At 39.0% G+C, this 8,541-nt stretch overlaps 1 long non-coding RNA gene across 1 annotated transcript; it reads left to right on the top strand.

Moving 5' to 3' along the window:
- Positions 1-3,853: 3,853 nt before the first annotated feature.
- LOC113954668 lies at positions 3,854-6,406 on the top strand. Its single transcript, XR_003530303.1, has 2 exons — positions 3,854-3,952; positions 6,304-6,406. It is a non-coding gene; the product is annotated as an uncharacterized LOC113954668 (long non-coding RNA).
- The last annotated feature ends 2,135 nt before the right edge of the window (positions 6,407-8,541 follow it).

Below are 8,541 nucleotides of genomic sequence, written 5' to 3'. Positions count from 1 at the left end.
ACAAAGCAACAAATCTATGAATTAATTAGACCTGGTCTACAGAAGGGTTAAAGAAAAAAAAATCCAGTTTCAATTTGCTAGTTCAGCCAAGTCAAGGCAAGAACAGTATTCGCAGAAACAGTGTATAGAAGTCATTAAACTTAAAGTTCTGTGTGGAATTTTTTTTTTTTTAAGGAGTCCTGGCAGAGTACTTGAATTTGTTGTTTTAGGGGGAACACAGTTATGATCCTATAACACTCACTGCTTGAGAATTTTAGTTTTTCAATACCATGTTAGATGTCATATGCTGCAGACCAAATTCTCAACTAATTTAAGTGGATGTAACACCTTTAACTCCAATGCAACTTCATTAGTTCATGGTACTGCTCAGCACTGACATTTTCATGAAATGTGTTAGTACTAGTCAATGCAATTTAACAACACAAGCACAGCAGTGCTTGGTGTGGGCTGAACTAGATATATTTGTTAATGTTAAGACCTGAAAAGACCATTACATTGTATAATCTGATCTGCTGAAAAGCACAGCCCATTCACCGACCCAAAAACTCTCATTAAAATAGATTAGAGTTTGGTCCTGGACATGCACCAGAAATACCATCATTCTTAGGAAGGTAAGAATTATGAAACAAGAATGGACTGAGCTGCACCCATCCATAGGCATCCACATTTGGGGTTCTGGCCTCTTTCCAGCTCTGATTACCTCTCTCTAGTTGTGCACTTAAGAAGAGAAAAAAAAAAAAATTCATTTTTTAATGAAAAAATTTTAACCCACACTCTTTAAGGCCTGTAGAAAATCGACTGAAGTACAAGATACAGTAACTAGCAGAACACAAAACCAAAACACACTGATACCGAAGCAGAAAATTTTTTCTTCCTCAATAATCTACACAGTCAGTACAGACTAAAATTCTTTGTGGAATGAATTTGAAAGACTTTTTGTGTCCACTCATCAGGTAAACTGTTTCAGCATTTAATTATCCTGTTCCTGTGAAGTGCCTTCTTTGTTCCTTCTCCTTCCTTGTGCCTAGAAAGCTCCCTCTTAGGCTGAAATTGAATTAGTTCAACTTCACCTTCCAGCTACTGAACTGTGATATACCTTGTAACAGTTGCTGTCATAGCACTTTCCATCTTTTAGGACTGATTTTCAGCCATGAAGTCCCCTTCTAATGTTGTCATTGAAGAGACTTGTACATGCAAATGGTTCAAAAATCTGTTATAAACTACCAAAGGCTCAATTCCAGTTTCACTGCATCATATTACACAAGCCTCTTAAAAGGCTAACAAATGGTTAAGTCTCTGCACATGCTAAATGAGCATGTACGGAACATTTCCTTTTATCATTGTTGAATCTGTCCATTGATTTCACTCCAGAAGTTTCACATCCTCTTTCAATCTCTCTTGGACATTATTCGCTCTATTACCAGTCCTCTTTCCTGAGAAAGTCTGCAAATCACAAGATGATATCACTGTCTAGCATGTCAATAGAAACACTAAAGAGCATCAGGCCCCAGTTTTCAGGGGAAGTTACTAGCAACCATGTCTCTTGCACTCCTGTGCCTTTCTCTGTGTTATCTGTAGACAAGGTAGATATTAATTTAACTAACATGTTTGACACATCTCACATAAGGCAAATTTGCTTAGTTTTAAATCAGAACATAATTTTAGTGTTAAATCAGAATAAATTCAAGGATCATATGCCAAACAAGCTTCTAATATCTACAAAAACCCTGCCAACCCCCTGTCCCTCCCCTCCTCTTCCCCCCAAAAAAGAACAGTCTCCCATCACCATTAATGTTTCTGTTAAATAATGCCTATCTAAAATATAATTCCTGAACCTTTGTAAATCCTAGCTTATGGTACTGGCTGAAGTTTATGAAGGAACCATGAAGGAAAGAAGGGAGCAAACAGTAATTTGTCTGCATGGATAGCTATGACCATCCTCACCACTACTGCAGGGATCAGCTCCCCTTTCCCCATTGGACTGAACCATCTCTCCCTCGGTCATATGGGGTAGGTTCATCCCCTGGGTGTGCTCTGGTAGCAAGCCACACCTGGCTACTGCTGCCCCAGCTAGATCTCTTTTTATGTTTTTAGCACTCACATCTATCAGTCACCCAATTGCCCTTCAGGATTTCCCTGATTTCACCGGCCTCCCACAAGGGATTGGTGCACAGTTCACATGCTTATGGGCACAAAGAGTCACTTTCAGAGACTTCACACCAAATGCAAACAGACATTTTCACATCATCCAAGCCAAGTTCTTCAAAATGGTAAATAATAACCGTTTGCTCCACTCTTCACCAGAAGCGTATGATTTATAGCTAGAAAAATAGAATGATATGGTCTAAAAGTTTCTCTCTTCTGCTGGAAGATTGACAGTTCTCTCTGATGGTAGCTTTGGATGTAGAAAGCTCTCAGGAAAGCAGAAGCATTAAAAATAAATGCAAGATGCTTCATGCACGTTATAACATACTGAACCTTCAGAATAAATTATTTATACCAAAGGTTGGATGTGCCATAATAGCATCCACCCAGCAGCTAAAAAATGTATAGGAAATAGGAAAGCAAACCACAGAGACTAACAGAGAGAAGACTGCCAGCTACGGCTGCAAGCCTTGTAGGAAAAATAACATAATGCTTAACTAAAAGTATTCAAAAAGAGAAAAGGGATTATCAATTCATCTGGATTTTGTTTTTTTTTCTCTCCTGATAGTCTACAACAAGAACACAAGACTTTTGAGTATTAGAAATCTGGTATATTTGTTTATGCTAAGCATCTATATTTCTATGCAAACAAAAAGAGCCCTAGTTGCCCAAGCCTGCACTTTTTAAAAAGAGGTACAATTTGAGATTTACCATGCAATAATAATATACAAACTCTTTTAATCAATTATCTCAGTTCTTACATTGCTTTTAACATTATATTAACTAGCACACTCCAGCACTAATCCAAGATTAGCCTTGGCCAGGATGCTTTCTGAAGGTAGTTGCAACCTTGCTGCAATCAAATCACCTCTTCCAGGATGGGGTTACATGATAGAGAAAAATCCATTGTATAAGGCAGCAGATAGAGCACAAAGTACACACTCCTCAGCTCAGCACAGCACTGTATTTTATCTCCATCTCCTTGCTATTAACGTATGAGATAGAACTGTTGGAACAAAAATCCATATGCTGATCTGGGGATGCAGATCTTCTCCCACTATGGCATAGAAGCAGAAGATGGGAGCTAGTGAGGTAAAATACTAAGAGGAACTTATCCAAGTCATTTTAGTAAATTCTTACTTCCACATTCTTTAATCTCTCTTTTACACCACCAGCAATCCAGTCTCTCCACACCAAGCATTTTGAATTAAGAGTTCAAAAAGATGGTACAAAGTAATCACTGTATCATACGACTTTTAAAGTTACCTTTATATTCTGAGAGCTCCCTCCACCACCAGAGAACAATTAGGTCAGAACACAACCACACACACCCTGACAAGGAAAACCTTTCAGTGGGAAGCTGTTCCTGTAAGAAGGCAGTCAGAATATTACACGAGCAGTATATGGTATTTCTGTGAAACATTTTCACCTGATGCCATACTGACAGTGTCAGAGGTTAGGGGTTCATGTTAATATAGTTCTCTCTTCCTTCATGGGGGCTTCCTAAGTAGGGGAAGCCTACTAACCATGCACAGTAGTATATAACCAATTTGAGAGTGCAATATTCAAGAGTGTAAAGCTCTTCCATAAAGCAAGGCAACATATTACGAGTCACAACCAAAGTTTTTCTCACAAAAAGGCTTATCAGATCCTAAAATTCCATAACCTCTTTGCTTCAGAGATCATCACAATGAGGCTGCAGAGGACACACACTGCACCACCCTGACAGTGGTTTATGCTGCATCTTAGGAATGTCATATTTCCTATGATGACCAACTGCACTGCTCCACAGCTGTATGTGACACAGGTGTGATGAGCACAGCCAGGTACATCCTTACAGTTGTGTTTCAGTCATAAACTACTGTACAGAAGGGAATTGTCCAGGCACCATCTCCAGGGCCGTCTATAGGCCATACAACACACTTGGTGAAAGCCCCTGAATTCAGTAACACACAGTTCATTGTCCAAGACTGTCACCTAAATATAACAGAGCAAAAACTAATCATTTTTACTGCTGTCACGAGGCTGAGCGTGGGAGAGTAGGATGAAGCTGAGGGGCATGCTGACTTTCAATAAAGAACCTGAGACAATATTTCAGAGTGTTTTTCAGAATGGGCAACAGAGAGGCTGCTCTTGAACTGTGGGTTGCTTTGTAGGCTTCAAAGGCACAAGTGTTTACTTCGGACTTTTTTATAGACTACCTTGGAAATGCACATGTTCCCCAGACAATGGGGCAATACCCCTCATTTCAATATTTTGTGAAAATACAAAACTAAGCAAACACTGCCCTTTCCCTCTGTATCTAGTAACTGCTAGTTATTTCAGCTGAAGTCTGAAGCACATTTAACAAAGTATGAAGCATAGAAACAGATTTATAAAGATAATTCTACAGAAAACAAACTGTTCAAACGTACTCTACACTTCTCAGCAAATATATTTGTATACAAAAGTTGGGAGGGGAATTTGTCATTGGAAAGAAAATCCCTTCATGCTATCCTTAGATGCAATTCTCTTATTAGCCCCACTGTGAGTTTCGAGTAATTCCACTGACATCAAAACTACAATGGGTTAAAAATATTGAAAAATGTCAGGACAATTTTATCCAACATCAAAAACAGAATAAAAGGATGGATAATGAACAAATTGAGGCAGAGCTTTAGCTGGTATAAACCAAATTACAGATTTCAGTGTGGCAAGGTTAATTTACACCCACTGTGGATGATGGTCCATGGTCAGTAAATCCTGTTTTCTCACACTTACATTAACAAACCTGTTAGGAACATGGGAACAAATGCAAAAGTAGGTGTAATGATTAATTTGATGAAACTCTGAATTAATTTACTCATTTAAAGCAATATAGTGTGCCCTATAAATGGACAACATTTAAGTTTTTAAAAAAGCCATTAAAATCACAGTAACTACTGAGCAAATTAAAGGCTCTGGCAATTATTCATCATTTCATTACAATTAAAAACTAATTGAAAGCCTAAGTAAATAACATCAGGAGTTTTATTCATGATAGCCGGGAAAAAAAAAATGTTGAACAGCTGATGGTAGAGAGAGACTCTTGTCCTTTCACTAATGGAGAGGATTACACTACACAATAATTTTTACCATCACCAGCATTTGTGCTGCAGCACTAAATACAAAGATCAAAATGATCAGTTGCAGCAAAGAAATCGGAGCAACGGCATTAATAAAACCACTGAGGCCAGCCATCTTGTGCACCACAGGGAAATCCAGTTCTGCACAGTTGGTGTTTTGAGGCACATATGTGACACAATTAGTATAGCAAAATAAGTTTCTCCTTGCTGAAGCATTTACTGCAAATTGAGTCATTAATCTCATTTATAAAACAGGCACGATGGCTAGCATACCGCGATTGGCCGAGGTGATTTCTTCTCATTAGTGTGTGAATAGTTCAGTCGTGTTCACTTAAAATGTGGGTCATTTTAACTAAATATAAATACTTCAGCCGTGAGATCCTGCAAGAACTGTTATGGTATTTATATGAGCAATTTGGAGTTCCAGTAATGCTGTGTGCTAGCACCTGCCTGCACTACACTACAGCCACGGCAGCAGGCATATTGTAGTCATCACTTTAAAGATGAGTCAAAGCTCAGAGGGATTCAGGACTAAGTCCATTGTAAGGCTTCATCTTCTAAAAGAGGACACAAGTATACTGAGGCTTCTAAATTCAAAGAGTGATTCAAAAAATCCCTGTTGAACTGCTGCCAAACTACCAACGCTCCCAAGATGTCCACCTACTCAACTGTTTGCAGTGTTTGTACCTGCCTGAAACTCCTTGTTCTGAGTACCTGAAACTGCTTGTTCTGAGTTATTTAGCTTATGCTTCCTGCCTCTCCTGACCATATTTCAGAGAATAGGTCTTTTTTCTGCAGAAGTTGTCTATGGAGTTGTATCCAGCCTCTTGCTACATATGCAATCTTGTACAAGTTTTGCAGGGTCAGGGCCAGTCCCTGACAAATAAAGGACTTCTTTCAGTCCTGAAGAAATGGCTTCCACTTTCTGACAGCAAATACAACTCAGTCTCTACATGTGTGGGCAGATTTCAGTCTTCTGCCTGGATAGGTAATCTAACCCAGCTCTAAAGACACTGCTTTCCCCTCCTTCATTAGGAACTTCCTTATTTTGCAGACCACATATTGCAGGAATGGAGAGTTCCTAAACCTATAACTTCAAGACATGAAAGAGATGGCAAATCCCTTGGCTCATTTCTAGTAAAATTCTCTTTTCCCTGGCAAGGGCTTCTCAACATAAAGAAAAGCAGTGTAAGAAATCACCTATATTCCTTGTAGGTCTTTCCTCATAGATTTAATTTTAAAGCCTTCCTCCTCTGCATATATAACCACTTGGATGACTCATGCCACATTTACTTCAATTATATCACCTAATGTAATAAAGTGCCACTCATTCTACCAGATTTAGAGAACAGCCCATCAGATCAGCACTAAGAAAATCTACAACTCATACAGGGAGGAGGGGAAAGAGTACACCCCCAGCACAGGCCGTTTTGATTGCTTTTAGCTTAAAACACACCCTCATGACACTTCTTAGGTGTTTCAGTCCCCATGCAAGAGCTGTCACATCAGCAGAGTCACTCCAGGCTAAGGCATGGATTTGGTAAAATATAGGACCCCTTTCACTTCAAGAATGCAACAAACTCCAACATGCCATGGCTTCTTTGAGATTCAATGTTCCTTTACTTCCAAAGAGAATCTGCATCATTTTAATAGAGCAATCAAGTGCCTAGCAGGAGAGAGATCAAAGTCAGGCCTTCATGTTATCAAAGATAACTCTTTTATTTATTTTTTTTTTGTCTGTTTGGTTTTTTTTTGTTTCAGAAAAACTTTTCAAGCCAACCACAAAATCAGTTGGCTGATAGGATCATCAGGCTCCAAAACTTCACATTTCAACCAAACCACCAGGTTTGCAGAGAGGCCTAAAAACCTTCTGGAAAGAAAACATAAGGACGTCCTTCCTGAACGAACTGCGCTTACGTGTAAGAGCTCCACGAAATTAAGTTACTTACTTACCCAGCTAAAAAGGCAGAGGTAAATCCAGACTGTGTAAGCCTCTTGTCTGCTTCCTGTGAATATGTATACAGATGTATAAAAATTGATATATAGAACTTCTGGTGCCTTGTCCTAGATTGATTTGTTAGTATTTATAAATGAAAACAAATGTTTAGGGCATTTTTTCACATCAAAGACTTGTGCTCTGCTCAAAAAAGGCTCTTCTCTGAAACAAGGGCTCACAGTAGCAGCTGTAAGTGAGGGAACCTGCTTCTCATATGAAGCTCTTTTGGATAAATTTTAAGAGTTTGAGACACAGATGGTCAGATGCAAAGTGCTTTCTACATTCCAGCTTAATGGGGTCCTCTGCCTGTGTGAAGCCTCTAGACATTTCTTTGTTTAGTTAATCATAGGACACAATTAATCAAATAGAGAATGTTTGTTCTGAGAGTTTAAAAACTTTTACATTTTGAATACTATTATTACAAATTTTCATCTGTCACTGAACTTCGTTTATCACACTAAAATTGAAAATGCTGCTACTTTTCTCGCGACTTCCACCCTAAGATGAGGTCAAAAAGGTGATGAATCTCAGAGAAAAGGATCATATCTCACATTCGCAGATCAGTAAGACCCAGAAGATTTGGCTGAAATCTGAATTTGGGACTTCTGAAAATAGTCCTACAACATTATGAGCAATTGTGGTATCTGAGAGTGGGATTATGTTTCCTTACAATGGTCTTATTTTTTGTGACTGAAAGCAGGGCTTTCTCATCTACTCTTTCACCTGGCAATACTTCACTCTGTTTTGGCAATCCTCCTGCAATCTTGGGGAAAGAGGGGACTAACAACCTTAATCCACTGCTGAATATACTGGCAAGAGTTAAGGTGCAGCACCCATTGGAGACCATGAATATTTAGAATTGTAATCCACCGTGGCAAGTGTTTTCAGCTTGCACTTTCATTGCATTTCTAGGCAACATACATTTTTTTGTTGCTCAGAGTAAATACAGGGACTCCAAACTATTAACAATCAGAACACTTGCTGTTGTTTGTGAAATATTATCTGACCTACTTCACTGCAGTTTTAATTAGGTATTACTCCCATGCTGTTCTAGTCCCTGTGGGGATTCTACATTTGGCACTGATATAAGTGTTCCTACAGTATGGCAATTCACCAGGAAAGAGGCTGTTCAGAAATACATCATTCAAGGTGGAGGAGCACAACAGTGTGCTGTAGTCTTACCTCATCCATGACAGCCTCCCTGTTCCCATATCAAGAATTAACAGCACAGGACTGCAGGTGTCCAAAAAGGAGAACATCTGGAATCAATCTTGAATTCCCTCTGACTACAGCCTA

Source organism: Corapipo altera, unplaced genomic scaffold (genome assembly GCF_003945725.1).
Source record: "Corapipo altera isolate COAL_440 unplaced genomic scaffold, ASM394572v1 48, whole genome shotgun sequence".
Taxonomy (NCBI): domain Eukaryota; kingdom Metazoa; phylum Chordata; class Aves; order Passeriformes; family Pipridae; genus Corapipo; species Corapipo altera.
This window is presented reverse-complemented; position numbering and strand designations above follow the sequence as displayed.